Source organism: Schistocerca serialis, chromosome 3, assembly GCF_023864345.2.
Source record: "Schistocerca serialis cubense isolate TAMUIC-IGC-003099 chromosome 3, iqSchSeri2.2, whole genome shotgun sequence".
Lineage (NCBI taxonomy): Eukaryota > Metazoa > Arthropoda > Insecta > Orthoptera > Acrididae > Schistocerca > Schistocerca serialis.
Genome location: NC_064640.1, coordinates 647,903,068 through 647,917,880, shown reverse-complemented (window position 1 = coordinate 647,917,880; position 14,813 = coordinate 647,903,068). Strand labels below are relative to the sequence as shown.

The 14,813-nt window shown below is 39.8% G+C and overlaps 1 protein-coding gene across 4 annotated transcripts in view; it reads right to left on the bottom strand.

Moving 5' to 3' along the window:
* The window catches only part of LOC126470533 (tRNA:m(4)X modification enzyme TRM13 homolog), a 150,494-nt gene extending 137,408 nt beyond the window's left edge, over positions 1–13,086 (bottom strand). For 2 of the 4 annotated variants that reach the window (XM_050098456.1, XM_050098455.1), the window contains exon 1: positions 12,815–13,086. The gene's annotated coding sequence lies outside the window, so the exon portion shown is untranslated. The remainder of the gene's footprint in view (positions 1–12,814) is intronic. The other 2 variants (XM_050098458.1, XM_050098457.1) reach the window with 1 other exon arrangement.
* Positions 13,087–14,813: the final 1,727 nt, after the last annotated feature.

Sequence of the window (14,813 nt, the reverse complement as noted above, 5' to 3'; positions counted from 1 at the left end):
TTTTTCCAGGACTGTGGATGACAATTACATCTGGGAGATAAATGGTACTATGGACAGAGTGAATGAAATAGCAAAAAGTAACAAGGCAGTTATAGAATCCTCTGTTGGCATCATGAATCAAGATCTAGGAATTATACAGATTCGAACTGATGTGTTGGACAGGACGGTAATAGTCACAAAGCTGTTACAATCATTAGCCAACAGCATTGGGGACGAGAGAGTGGTAAGGGCCAGTTTGCAAGAAGCCATCCACCATGCAGTGTGTACCAAAGCAGGCTTACGCCCACCATGCTTCTTTGTATGCACTCCTACACCATTTATTGATGTCAATATAAAATTTTCACTAGTTTTCTTTTCAACATTCCAATGATCCAGCTCCTACAGTAACCACATATTATGCCAATTATCAATAGAAATAAATCTGTCCACAAAACTTTATTATTCAGATTATTCAGTTTGTTGTTCTGGTTGCAGTTAGCTTTGTCAGAAATAATGGCAATCAAATGGTATTGTCATTACAAAATTCTGTGTATTTACCTATAGGGAAAATCTTATGTTCTCATAGGTATGTTCAGAAGGAAAGAAGACTTTAAAGAGCGATTTCTACCATTTTCAGTAATGTATTTGCATTAACCCAAACTTAATTAGTTTAAGAGATCTTATTAAGTAAAGATTTCAGCTGGTCCAAACTTCCAGTGCCAATTTTAGCCAAACCACTGTAAATTTCCAGTATATGTTAATCGCCTGATTTTTCTGAATGTATTCACACCCATATCAATGAGAAAGGGTCCTTAATTAAAAATTACTACATTTTCAATAACTAAATTTTTACATGCAAGATGGATCATGTGGTCATAAACTCAGGATTTCCACTGTGTAGGCAAAATTAGTACTGCATATTGTAATAGATGCTGCTCATGAGAAATATTATACAAAGAAAATATAATGATAAAATCAGTAGCCAATAAAAATGAACTTTCTGACCTATAGAATTTGTAAACTATTATAAATTAACTAAGTTCAGTAATATCCTGGAGTGAGTCTTTATAATGCCAAAGTTCACGCCATTTCAGTCAGTCTGTTTTTAGTCTTCAGACATTCTATTCATTCTACTCTTAGTCCCTGTCTAGTACAGCTTCAGGTTAGCTAGTCTGTCAGTCTAGTCAGCCCCAGGAAACATTTCTACTGCCTCTCTGTTTATTTAATCCAGCTGTGATAACACATATTATAGTTATGATATACCGGGTGATCAAAAAGTCAGCATAAATTTGAAAACTTAATAAACCACGGAATAATGTAGATGGAGAGGTAAAAATTGACACACATGCTTGGAATGACATGGGGTTTTATTAGAACAAAAAAAACAACAACACGAAGTATTGCTAGACGCGTGAAAGATCTCTTGTGCACTTTGTTTGGTGATGATCGTGTGCTCAGCCGCCACTTTCGTCATGCTTGGCCTCCCAGGTCCTCAGACCTCAGTCCGTGTGTTTATTGGCTTTGGGGTTACCTGAAGTCGCAAGTGTATCATGATTGACCGACATCTCTAGGGATGCTGAAAGACAACATTCGACGCCAATGCCTCACCATTGCTCCGGACATGCTTTACAGTGCTGTTCACAACATTATTCCTCGACTACAGCTATTGTTAAGGAATGATGGTGGACATACTGAGCATTTCCTGTAAAGAACATCATCTTTGCTTTGTCTTACTTTGTTATGCTAATTATTGTTATTCTGATCAGATGAAGTGCCATCTGTCGGACATTTTTTGAACGTTTGTATTTTTTTGGTTGTAATAAAACCCCATGTCATTCCAAGCATGTGTGTCAATTTGTACCTCTCCATCTACATTATTCCGTGGTTTATTCAGTTTTCAAATTTATAGTGACTTTTTGATCACCCGGTATTATACACTACTGGCCATTAAAATTGCTACACCAAGAAGAAATACAGATGATAAACGGGTATTGACTGGACACATATATTATACTAGAACTGACATGTGATTACATTTTCACGCAATTTGGGTGCATAGATCCTGAGAAATCAGTACCCAGAACAACCACCTCTGGCCGTAATAACGGCCTTAATACGCCTGAGTATTGAGTCAAACAGAGCTTGGATGGCATATACAGGTACAGTTGCCCATGCAGCTTCAACATGACACCACAGTTCATCAAGAGTAGTGACTGGCGTATTGTGACGAGCCAGTTGCTCGGCCACCATTGACGAGACGGTTTCAATTGGGTAGTAGAGATCTGGAGAATGTGCTGACCAGGGCACCAGTTGAACATTTTCTGTATCCAGAAAGGCCCGTACAGGAACTGCAACATTCGATTGAGCATTATCCTGCTGAAATGTGGGGTTTCGCAGGGATCGAATGAAGGGTGGAGCCAGGGGTTGTAACACATCTGAAATGTAACATCCATCGTTCAAAGTGCCGTCAATCTGAACAAGAGGTGACCGAGATGTGTAACCAATGGCACCCCATACCAATGACTGGGTGATACGCCAGTATGGCAATGACAAATACATGCTTCCGATGTGCGTTCACCGTGATGTCGCCAAACACGGATGTGACCCTCATGATGCTGTAAACAGAACCTGGGTTCATCCGAAAAAATGATGTTTTGCCATTCATGCACCCAGGTTCGTCGTTGAGTACACCATCGCAACCGCTCCTGTCTGTGATGCAATGTCAAGGGTAACCGCAGCCATGGTCTCCGAGCTGATAGTCTATGCTGCTGCAAATGTTGTCGAACTGTTCATGCAGATGGTTGTTGTCTTGTAAACGTCCCCATCTGTTGACTCAGGGATCGAGACGTGGCTGCGTTACAGCCATGTGGATAAGATGCCTGTCATCTTGACTGCTAGTGATACGAGGCCATCGGGATCCAGCACAGCGTTCCGTATTACCCTCCTGAACCCACCGATTCCATATTCTGCTAACAGTCATTGGATCTCGAACAACGCGAGCAGCAATATTGCGATACGATAAACCGCAATCACGATAGGCTACAATCCGACCTTTACCAAAGTCGGAAACGTGATGGTATGCATTTCTCCTCTTTACACGAGGCATCACAACAATGTTTCACCAGGCAACGCCGGTCAACTGCTGTTTGTGTATGAGAAATCTATTGGAAACTTTCCTCATGTCAGCACGTTGTAGGTGTCGCCACCGGCGCCAACCTTGTGTGAATGCACTGAAAAGCTAATCATTTGCATATCACAGCATCTTCTTCCTGTCGGTTAAATTTCACAACTGTAGCACGTAATCTTGGTGGTGTAGCAATTTTAATAGCCAGTAGTGTAGTTATGAGCAATAGACATCAAAATGTGGGTTTTGGTTCATTTGATAATATTTGTGACAGTAAAAACAGTTCTGAGAATTTTCTTAGTTAACTGCATGTGAAGCAACATATATTCCCTTCATCTGTGCTGTGTGCTATTTTGCTTTTTGAAGAAATATGAACTATTAAGCTCCACAATAAGTCCATACTAACTACCTGAGTGTACACATTGTTAGAGATGCAAAAGACCTAGTCATCACCAGTAGAGCCCTAAAGACATGGTTAAAGATTGGTAAACCTCCAATTTTGAACTTAAAAAGAAGCTTCAGAACATTCATTTTAAGGATGGATCATACACAAGCATTTTTTGGGTGGTGATCCAGTGAAACTGTGCAGCTACTGTAGGCTTATATCACAATGAGTATGTTTAGTTATGTGACAAGTGCACGGACAGCTAAGTCCAGCACTGTTAGCACTGTAGTAGTAGCTGATTGGCTTACAGATGGTACAGGAGGCACTACTACCAGAATTTGGACTCATTGCAGAGCTGGAAAAGCATAATTTACGACTATAGAGCAATAGCAGAAGTTAGAATGGACCCAGTGTGACTATATATGCTTGTTCAATTCCCGATTGCTAATGGTTGCATACATTTTTGGTGTTTCCTCATTTGCCCTTAACCCATTAAGGTGGGGAACCTTAGAAAAATTCACACAGGCAAGAAAAGGAAAAATTATGCTAATATTAGAGGTTGGAGATACACAGGCGATAATGAAAGCAGAGGAACTCTAGCACTGCCAGAGGGAAAGGATTACAATATGCTCGATCTGAGTAAACCAGACTGGCATAGATACATGCAAGGTTCAGTTGTTTTTAGGCAAAACAGACAGTGAGCGCTGTCTGCATGACACCCTGGAGCCTCAAACCTACTTCCAGCAAGCAGGGTTGCAGTAAATCTACTCTGCATACACACTGTAGTGGTAGTAGCGAACTACTATGAGCAGCGTAGACTCGTAGGTGCGAAGAGACTGCAACTGCATGGCAGTGGGTTATTAGTTAATGTGACAGTATGCAACATAACAGGACTGACATTCCACCTGCCAGCCACTGTTACAGGGGTTAGCAGGTTAAACAAAACACAGAAGTTATACTGCTAGGGGAGTTCCCAGTACCCCTCTCTTAATAATACATTAAAACCTGGACAAACTTTCTCCCTGAAACACCTCATAGCAATCCAAGAGGGGAGTATTTCTGGAGAACGGATGCTACAGAATGTGCAGTAGGGCCATGAAAAATGTCATACGGTTGTGGCCTTGAGTTTCACAGTATCTGGCACCATAGTAATTGTAACTGTTCTGCGCACCTTTCATCTATCTCAGCCGGACAGCCGCCCATCCATGTGACTGCCCACTCCCAGTGGTACAGATACCAGAAAACTGGATCACCAATGGTACATAGAGTGATAGCAGAGAGTTGAAAATAATCGTATGTGCGAACACTGAGATGTGAGTAGTAGTGAGAAATATGTTTCCTAGTATGTACGATGTTGTAAAACGCTATAGAGCCCAAGATCGATAATTGTGACATGTTAAATTACACACGGAGAGCTGCCACGGTAGTATGACAAGCAAGAGGCAGGGCAGTTGCATATTGTATAATAAGATTTTACGAGAAGCTAAGTGGCTGTTAATTGGTGAGAACAGGAGGTTTGACCAGTTAGTGAAAATGGTGATTTTTGGAACAATTGAGCATAGATGAACAATTAGCCAGAGTTGGTGTCAAACATGGTCCACCCAATGCACTAGAGGTTTTTTAAGTTCAAGAATCATCAACCATTTTAACTCCACTGGAAACGAACACACAATAAGTTTAAAGCCTCTGAAGCTGGTGGCTCAATCTGCCCAATACTTAGGAAGAAAATTGTTAATATTTTACAATGTTGTCTGCGTACGCTGAGTTCTGTCGCAGACCACTCCAGGGTAGAGAACTGGATCTGGGTCTCCCAAAGGTTGGAGGCGCTCTAACACTATCATTATTTTTTGGGCAAACTGCGGGCAACAGCAGCTCAGTCACAGTAATTGAAGAAGACATAAGCAGATGGCAGGCACCAAGCTGCCAGCATGCTGGTTCAGCAACAGGGGTGTTTATGCATTGTGAGGGCTGTCACACCAAGCACTGAATCCCTGTAGAGTCAGTAAAATGACAGGTCTCTTTCAGGACAGGTGAAGCAGTTTCTACACTGTTGAGCCACGGCATAGTTATTACTTGCATAGCTAGAAACAGTATGTTGGCACAGCAAATGTGCTTTTAACCAGCATATATAACTGTCAGGTCTAGTACAGGTATTCACAGTCCAACAGTACCAACTACAATGAGGAATTGCTATGGATCAGCAAACAGCCACCATGAGTTTTGGCCTCCACCAGTGCCATACCATCTTCTAGTGTCACATCTTGCTCTATGGAATTGGTGCCTTCTTATTAGTGGCCCACCTCCAGGCTCACTTCAGCAGCAACCAGACTCTTCCCCTGGGTGGGCAGCTCATTGTGTCCTTGTGTCTGGGGCAGTACAGCCATAGCTCTCCTGCCTTGGGACATTCCACGAGCAGCCATACTGTGCCTGTGGCACATGTTGCTGAGTAGGTTTCTGGTCATCAGAATGCTGGATGCAGACATCACAGCCGGGTACTTGACTAACAGTTGGCCACTGCAGTGCACCAAAAGTGCTACCAGGGGCTTGACAATGCACAGCTGTGCTACTAGTGTAGAAACACAAGTCTCAATGAAATGTTTAACTTTGTAATTATTTTTTTTTGCTGAGCTGGTACATAACACGACATGACTGCCTTACAGGTGACTGTGATGGAATATGGTGAGCCTGCGACTGGATGGAAGTAGGGTGTGCTGGATAGGTGTACTGAACATAGAAAATAACCTTTTAACAAACGCCCAGTTTGGATTCCACTAAGATATATCTACAGAGAAGCCAATATATGATCTCAGAAACTCAATTCTAGTAGAATTAAACAACATTAATTTCACTGTTGACATTTTCTGTGGTCTTTCTTTGCATAGGTCATAAAATGCTGCTAGGTAAATTAAAATGGTATAAGATCAAAGGTGTCCCTTGTGTGGATGGAGTCCTAGCCTATCTTTTTTAAAAAAAGAAAAAAATTCAGGGTGGAGGTAGGCCTGCCTTAAAGACGATGTGTTTGAATCTTGGCCAACCTTTATTCTTGGTCTCCATAAATAGGCCTACTATACTTAAGGCATTAGACAATTCTTCAAAAGCTGTAACATCTATTATAAAGGGTTGAAACACATTCATACCGGATACTGCCAGAAGATTAATGGAACAGACATACAACTGGTTCACAGCTGACTGCTTAACCTTCAATATTACAATCATACTATGCAATTACAAACAAACAAAAGTTAAGTACAAGTACTATAAATAGAGAACAACAGGTATACGCAATTAAAAGACACTTTAAAGATTTCCATCTCGGTTCTTGTTGACCAGTATTCACTTAATAAAGTCAATAACAGATGATCGAAACCTTTTAAATGGCTTTCAACAAATAGGTACATGGCTGTGGTGCCCTATGGGAAGAAACTGGCTAGGTACACACTGAAGCTCTTGGTCATACAGATGGATAATAAACAGGGTGGTACCAGTATGCCATATGATATGTTAACCAGTAACTCAGTTCTGCATACTTTTCACTTAGACCTGTGTTTCTCTATGTTGAACCACAGGCGAGGCTGCTTAGTACACTTTCACTCAATTCTTTCATACAGCATAACCTCGTGGGATATAGCAGCAAATGAATCGTTTTGGTGGATATCATGGACATAATTTTTGCTGCATAAGTAAGAGCATATGGACTATCAGACCAATTGTGTGATTGGATTGAAGAGTTCCTAAATAACAGAATGCAGCATGTCATTCTCAATGGAGAGAAGTCTTCCGAAGTAAGAGTGATTTCAGGTGTGCTGCAGGGCAGTGCCATAGGACCATTACTATTCACAATATACATAAATGACCTTGTGGATGACATCGGAAGTTCACTGAGGCTTTTTGCAGATGATGCTGTGGTGTATTGAGAGGTCGTAACAATGGAAAATTGTACTGAAATGCAGGAGGATCTGCAGCGAATTGATGCATGGTGCAGGGAATGGCAATTGAATCTCAATGTTGACAAGTGTAATGTGCTGCGAATACATAGAAAGATAGATCCCTTATCATTTAGCTACAAAATAGCAGGTCAGCAACTGGAAGCAGTTAATTCCATAAATTATCTGGGAGTACGCATTAGGAGTGATTTAAAATGGAATGATCATATAAAGTTGATCGTAGATAAAGCAGATGCCAGACTGAGATTCATTGGAAGAATCCTAAGGAAATGCAATCCGAAAACAAAGGAAGTAGGTTACAGTACGCTTGTTCGCCCACTGGTTGAATACTGCTCAGCAGTGTGGGATCCATACCAGATAGGGTTGATAGAAGAGATAGAGAAGATCCAATGGAGAGCAGCACGCTTCGTTACAGGATCATTTAGTAATCGCGAAAGCGTTACGGAGATGATAGATAAACTACAGTGGAAGACTCTGCAGGAGAGACGCTCAGTATCTCGGTACGGGCTTTTGTTAAAGTTTCGTGAACATACCTTCACCGAAGAGTCAAGCAGTATATTGCTCCCTCCTACGTATATCTCACGAAGAGACCATGAGGATAAAATCAGAGAGATTAGAGCCCACACAGAAGCATACCGACAATCCTTCTTTCCACGAGCAATACGAGACTGGAATAGAAGGGAGAACCGAAAGAGGTACTCAAGGTACCCTCCGCTACACACTGTCAGGTGGCTTGCGGAGTATGGATGGAGATGTAGATGCACAGTCGGGTCATTCCATGTCAATTCAACCAATTTGAGAAAATGTTCCAGCTGATAATCTCAGATTTGGCTGAAAATTAGCACACCAATGCTACCAAGTGTGAAAGACTCATGTACAAAAATTTAAGTTACCCTGCCAATTAGTTCCAGAATTATGGCTGTGAAAGAAGGTGGTGTGACCCGGAAATTGCAACCCGCACCTGGCAATCTATCTTCAGACCCAACTTCAGATCTTAATAACTTTGGAACTATTCCGCACAGTCCAGTGAAATTTTTACAACCCAGTAACATCCACTTAGAGAACACACTCTATGAATCAAAACACCAACAACATATTTCTGAGGGAAAATAAAAAATTCCAAAATGTGATTAAAAAATGTAATACGTTAAAAGGTACATATTGTAGGTGCCCTCTATGCCAAATATAATTCACTCAAAAAGGGTATAAATTTTTTTGTGGTAAGCTTAGTGTGGCCAAAACACACACAGAACTCATCTTGCCCATATTAGTCACAAAAACTGAGTTACATGCACATGAAAATAGAAAAATTTTTAAAAATTACCTGAAAAACATGGATTTTCTAAGTGTGGTAGCACAAAAGGGACAAGTAATACCCAAGCCAAATTTCAAACACTGCATAAATAGACCATAATATAATATGTGGCAAAATTTCAACTTGTTATTGCAAGACATTTGTGTACAATAAAAGCTGACAGAGATGTATTTGATTGCGTTTCTTTTAACACGATTTAGCAAGTAATAGTGATGATGCAGACAGCTTGTTTCATATAAAACTGCAGCAATTGTTTGGAACCATTAGGCAACAAAGTTAAACGATAGTAGTTTTCAGGGACAGAATGAGTCATTGTTATGCAGGAACAACAAAGGAAACAAGCAACAATTACAGGTTACTCATATTATTAAGATTCTAGTTCAGACTGGTCAGTACTGTTGTGGAAAGTCAGTATGGAGGCAGAAGAGTGTACTAGTGGTGCTTTTGTTCAAACAAGTTGCAGTATTGGTAGAGCACAAGCATCTGAATGTCATAAAACTACATATGGAACAAGATCTAGCATTCGCTTTGTACTGTATGATCTGGATGAATCGGACCAAGATTTGTTGCTATGGAGATCCGGGACACACCCTGTGGGCACAAGAAGTACAGTTCCAGGAAACTTTTGTGTCTGTTATCATCGTATGAAAGTGTTTCTGGATAAGTATTCTTTCCTACAAAGAAGTTATTTTGATCCATTTCGGATACATAAGAAGACAGTGAAGTGTAGCCTCCGAGAAATTGATATAAAATCAGTATTGAAAGTGAATCAGTGCATGGGACTTAACATGAATCCAGGACAAAAGTTATGTTCCAGGTGTGTTACACTGCTAAAAAATGAAGAATATTCTGATAATTTACACGACAGTGACGAAGAGTATCAGCCACCTACAACCACAGTGGATGAGCAATTAAATACTTTAGTGACTGCTCTTGGTTTGTCTCCCATGAAGACACACAAAGTTGGGAAAAGAGACAGGCTCAGCTATGGTAGAAGAAAACTATAAGCAGCTCAAATTGAATTAGAACACAAAATAGCTGACACACTAATGGTGGAAGAGGAAGAACTATCTGCCCCAAAGGAACAGAAATCATGCCATAAATGCTCTGATTTGGACAAAATCATGCATGATTTGACAGAAAAATGTGCCATATCCCCACACCAGAAAAAAATAGCAATTCTTACCCTTGCACCTTCCAGCTAGTCTACTGACTACACTGCAAAGGAATTCAGTGTTTCTACATCCACGGTAAAGCAAGCTAGGAAAATAAAAGCAACCCAAGGAGTGCTTCCACAACTTCAGCAGGCTCAGGGTAAGCAGTTGAGTTGAGAAATAAAGGTGCTAGTGTCGGAGTTTTATGAAAATAATGACTAGAGCCGAATAATGCCTAGAAAAAAAGACTGTTGCTATGCAACATATCAGAACTATACGTGGAATTCAAGGAAAAGTATCCCAATACCAAAGTAGGTTTATCATCTTTCTTCAATCTTCAGCCAAAATGGGTTGTGCGTGTAAGTGTAAGAGGCACACATAATGTTTGTGTATGCGAGACCCATCAAAATGCTAAGCTAAGGTTTGCTGCTATAAAGGATTCTGGTCTGGATTACAAAGGTGCAATGAAGCTGCTAGCGTGTGACATCAGTTCCTACCAGTGCATGATACACAGGTGTGAAAAGTGTCCTGGTAAAGCATAACAAACAAACTGTATGGTGAACTCCATATGGATGACGACGAACTTGTTTCTTATAAACAATGGACACACATGGATCACACAAGTCTTGAAACAAAGCAAAGTACAGTGGAAGATTTTGTTGAAACGTGTTGTCAAAAAATGGACAAACTGACCACACACAGCTTCACAGCAACAACACAATCAGCTTATCTCCAGTTTTGTAAGGATAATTTGAAACAAGATGAAATTATAGTAATACTAGACTTTTCTGAAAATTATGCATTTATAGTTCAAGACGCCATCCAAGGATATCATTGGGAGAACAGTCAAGCAACTCTCCAGCCATTTGCAATTTACTATAGAGGTGAATCAGGTGATGTGTCTGTCATGAACCTGTGCGTTTTTAGTGACTGTTTAATTCATGATGCCATTGCAGTTCATGACCACGTTCGCACTGTCATGGCATATCTGAAAAACAAGCTGCCTCACATACATTTTGCGAAATACTTCAGTGATGGGGCAGCTAGTCACTACAAAAACTGTAAAAATCTCAAAAATTTATGCATGCATTACCATGATTTTCAGATTTACGCTGAATGGAATTTTTTCACAACAAGTCATGGTAAAAATGTATGTGATGGTATTGGTGCTACCATTAAGCACATGGCATTACGAGCTAGTCTGCAGTACCCTACAGAAGGCCACATTCTAACACCTCTTCATTTATTTAGATGGGTACAGAAAAATATCTCTGGCAAACAATCATTCTATGTTTTGAAAGATGAGGTGAAGTCAGTCGAAGAGTTGCTAAAAAGCAGACTAGAACACGTTTAAAGCGTTGCAGGCACAAGGAGCCATCATCACTTCTCTCCAGTGGACTCTGACAATGTGCAGATGAGCAGACTGTCCGGTTATAGCTATAGGTTCATGCACAACATGTGTCTTCACAGTGTGTCTGACTCAGGATTCAGAAGCAAAAGCAGCAACATACAACCAGGTTGCTATGTTATTGCTGTTTATGATGACAAATGGTACTTAGGGTGTGTTGCAGAGTGCTGTGAAGCAGAAGGTGATGTATTTGTGAACTTCATGGCACCAGCAGGACCAGCAAAATCATTTCATTGGCCACGTTTGGCAGACAGGTGTTGGATTCCTTTTGAACATATTCTTATGACAGTTCCAGTTCCTACCACAGTGTCAGGAAGACAGTACAATTTGCCACTCAATGTACAGAGTGGGAGAACTTCTGTTTGAAGCACAATCGACTGGTTTTTAGCAGTTAAGGTGCAGTAAACATTAATGATAGGTTGTGTTAATCTGTCTATATGTTGTTGCTTAGTGATTAAATAGTTGTGGGAGAGGATAAGAAGAGGTAGAACAGTTTACGATATGTTTTTACAAAATTGTGTTGTGGAACAATGGCCACATCACCAAATACATCTGTCAACTTACATTGTACACAAATGTCTTGCAATAACATGCTGAAATTTTGAGATATATATCATTATGGTCTACTTATGCAGTGTTTGAAATTTGGCTTGGATACCACGTGTCCCTTTTGTGCTACCACAGTTCGAAAATCCATGTTTTTCAGGTAATTTTTAAAATTTTTGTATTTTCGTTTGCATGTAAGTCAGTTTTTGTGACTGATACGGGCATGATGAGTTCTGTGTGTGTTTAGGCCACATTAAGCGTACCAAAAAAAAATTATATCCTTTCTGAGTGAATTATATTTGGCATAGAGGGCACGTACAATGTGTACCTTTCAATGTATTACATTTTATTAATCACATTTTGGAATTTTTTATTTTCCCTCAGAAATATGTCGTTCGTGTTTTGATTCGTGGAGTGAGTTCTCTAAATGGAAGTTACTGGGTTGTAAAAATTTCACTGGACTGTGTGAAATAGTTCCAAAGTTATTAAGACCTGAAGTTGGGTCTGAAGATAGATTGCCAGGTGCGGGTTGCAATTTCCGGGTCACGCCACCTTCTTTCACAAGTCATAATTCTGGAACTAATTGGTAGGGGAAACTAATACTTTGCACACAAGTGTACTGAATTTCAGTCAAATCTGAGACTATGAGCTGGAGCCCCTGGTTGAAATGACATGGAATGACCCAGTCAAGTGAATTTATTTTGTATTTTTGGGTTTTATGCTGTAACCTTTTCACTAATGATCCAAGTGCACAACTTAACTAATCACTTCACTAGTTGTCAACATGCTGAAACATACGTTGCTCTGGGTGGAAGATGATAAACTTTCAGTAAACACAACTAGAAAAAAAATAATGTGGTGGATATGCGGTACTGTAAACACTGAACTAGTTGTGCAAAGAGATGAACTGTTCAACAAAAAAATTAGTTTGAATATAAATGAAGACAAACGAAACTTACCACCTCTGAATATGTATCCTCTGTTAGAGATGTCATGTGTACTACTGTTTCATGGATAACTTTCTATAAAGCATTAGAGGCTCCCGATGCATCGTAGTTCGTTGATATCACTCCAAACACAAAACACACAAACACACACACACCGTTCACCTGAATATTGCATAGAATTTACTTTCGAAACCATAACACGAGATGTAGGCAAACAATTGTTTGCAAACACAAAGACGTACCGCTGGCAGACTGCTAGCAGCAGTATAGCCAACTCGGAAAATGAAAACGCACCGAATCTTTCTCAAAAAAGCACAAGACACGCATTAGAACTAACAAGCACGGTTATCATTCGATAGCTCTCCCACCGTGTTAAGAATGTTGGCAAAATAGAAAAACTAGTTATATAAAATGTAGTGAAGTATGAACCTTGGAAGGTGAAACAATTAAAATGGCCCAAGAGGTAATGTTACAATTTTACCATGTTACATAGCGGTAACCATATCGAAAATAATCGACTACAATTATGTAAGTTACACACGCCTATATAGTACTCACTTTAAAAATTGTCCTCTTTGTCAGATTGTGCCACAAAAATTGTGTTATCCTTCGGTGAAGATGATTCTTGGGGAGTGTAGCTCCGCAAGCTCAACAGTAACATTGGGTAGCATAAATCATAATCGCAGCAACATTTCCCTGCATTTATAAGTCCAAATCTTATAGCCAAAACGGAATTCAAGGTTCTCACTTTTAGTCTATTTCGTTGTTTTGTTTTTATTACTCTTACTTGGCTAAAGACACTTTCAACATCTGCATTCGAATGTGAAAAGGATGGAAGTTGCAATTTGCATATCTGTATAAAGCAACTTTATTCCAAAATTTTACCATGCCTATTCTTCTGTCCATTTTATGTGGTGTACATTCTTCCACTTATTATCTATCATTGTAGTGATACTGGGATTCTGGTCAAAGAACATTGCCAATTCTATAACAGGACGTTTTATTGATTTTAGACACTCTCCTGGAGCAAAAAAACTACATATATTGAAGAACTTTAAGGTTCTCAGGAAGCTGTCGCCGCACTTGTTCTACAAGTTACCGTACCCAAGAAACTGAACGCATCTATGACACAACTGTTTAACTGCACTAACAAGAAGTTTGCTCGAAGAAAGTTTTGTTTCGCATTCAGATCCAAGATAGAGATGTGGCTGCAAGTGATCCTCAACTCTGGAATTCAGTATATGTGATTGGAATTCAGGAGCCATATTTTTTTAACACAGGGACTTGATAAAAAGGATTAGATCATTCAATAGCTTTGTGGGATCATGACGTTTGGATTCAGATTTCCTATTCACGTGCTGAACTTGCTGTAGAATAGGCTTAAGGAAACTAAGATACAAGTAATTAGATTCGTTATTGTACATAGAAAACAAAACCTCAGCAGCATAACAGCGTTCTCTCAATGTTGATATCTCAAAATGAGTTTTAAGCTCCAGCCAGTGCTGCGGTATTTGGGTCAGTGCCCTTTCAATGGATAACCATTTTGTCTGACTCATTTGAACTAGTTTTAATGGCAAATCACCTTCATTTATTGTATAAAATAGTTCCCAATATGTAACTTGCCTCATTGCTGAATTTGAGAATCAGTTGTATGTCTCTTTACTTAAGAATTCTAAATGCCTTGACAGAAGGTCACTAGCAGCACATGTAATCGGAAACTGCAAGGTATGGCACACATACCTAATAAATAGAAGATACAAAATTTCACACTTCAGTTTAGCATAAATGCCACTGTTAATCCCTACTATGGCAGAGAGATTATCTGTGCCTATAGTAAGAAGCTTATTTAAATTCATATCTCTTTTAGAAAAACAGCTTTTAAGGGCCTCAGTAATTCCATCTGCAGTGTGTTCGTCCAACGTACAATTTCTAGCACTATGTACAAGAAACTATGCAGATGTGTTACATGTATGTCTGAAAGAACATACACCATTTTGGTCCAGTTGCCACT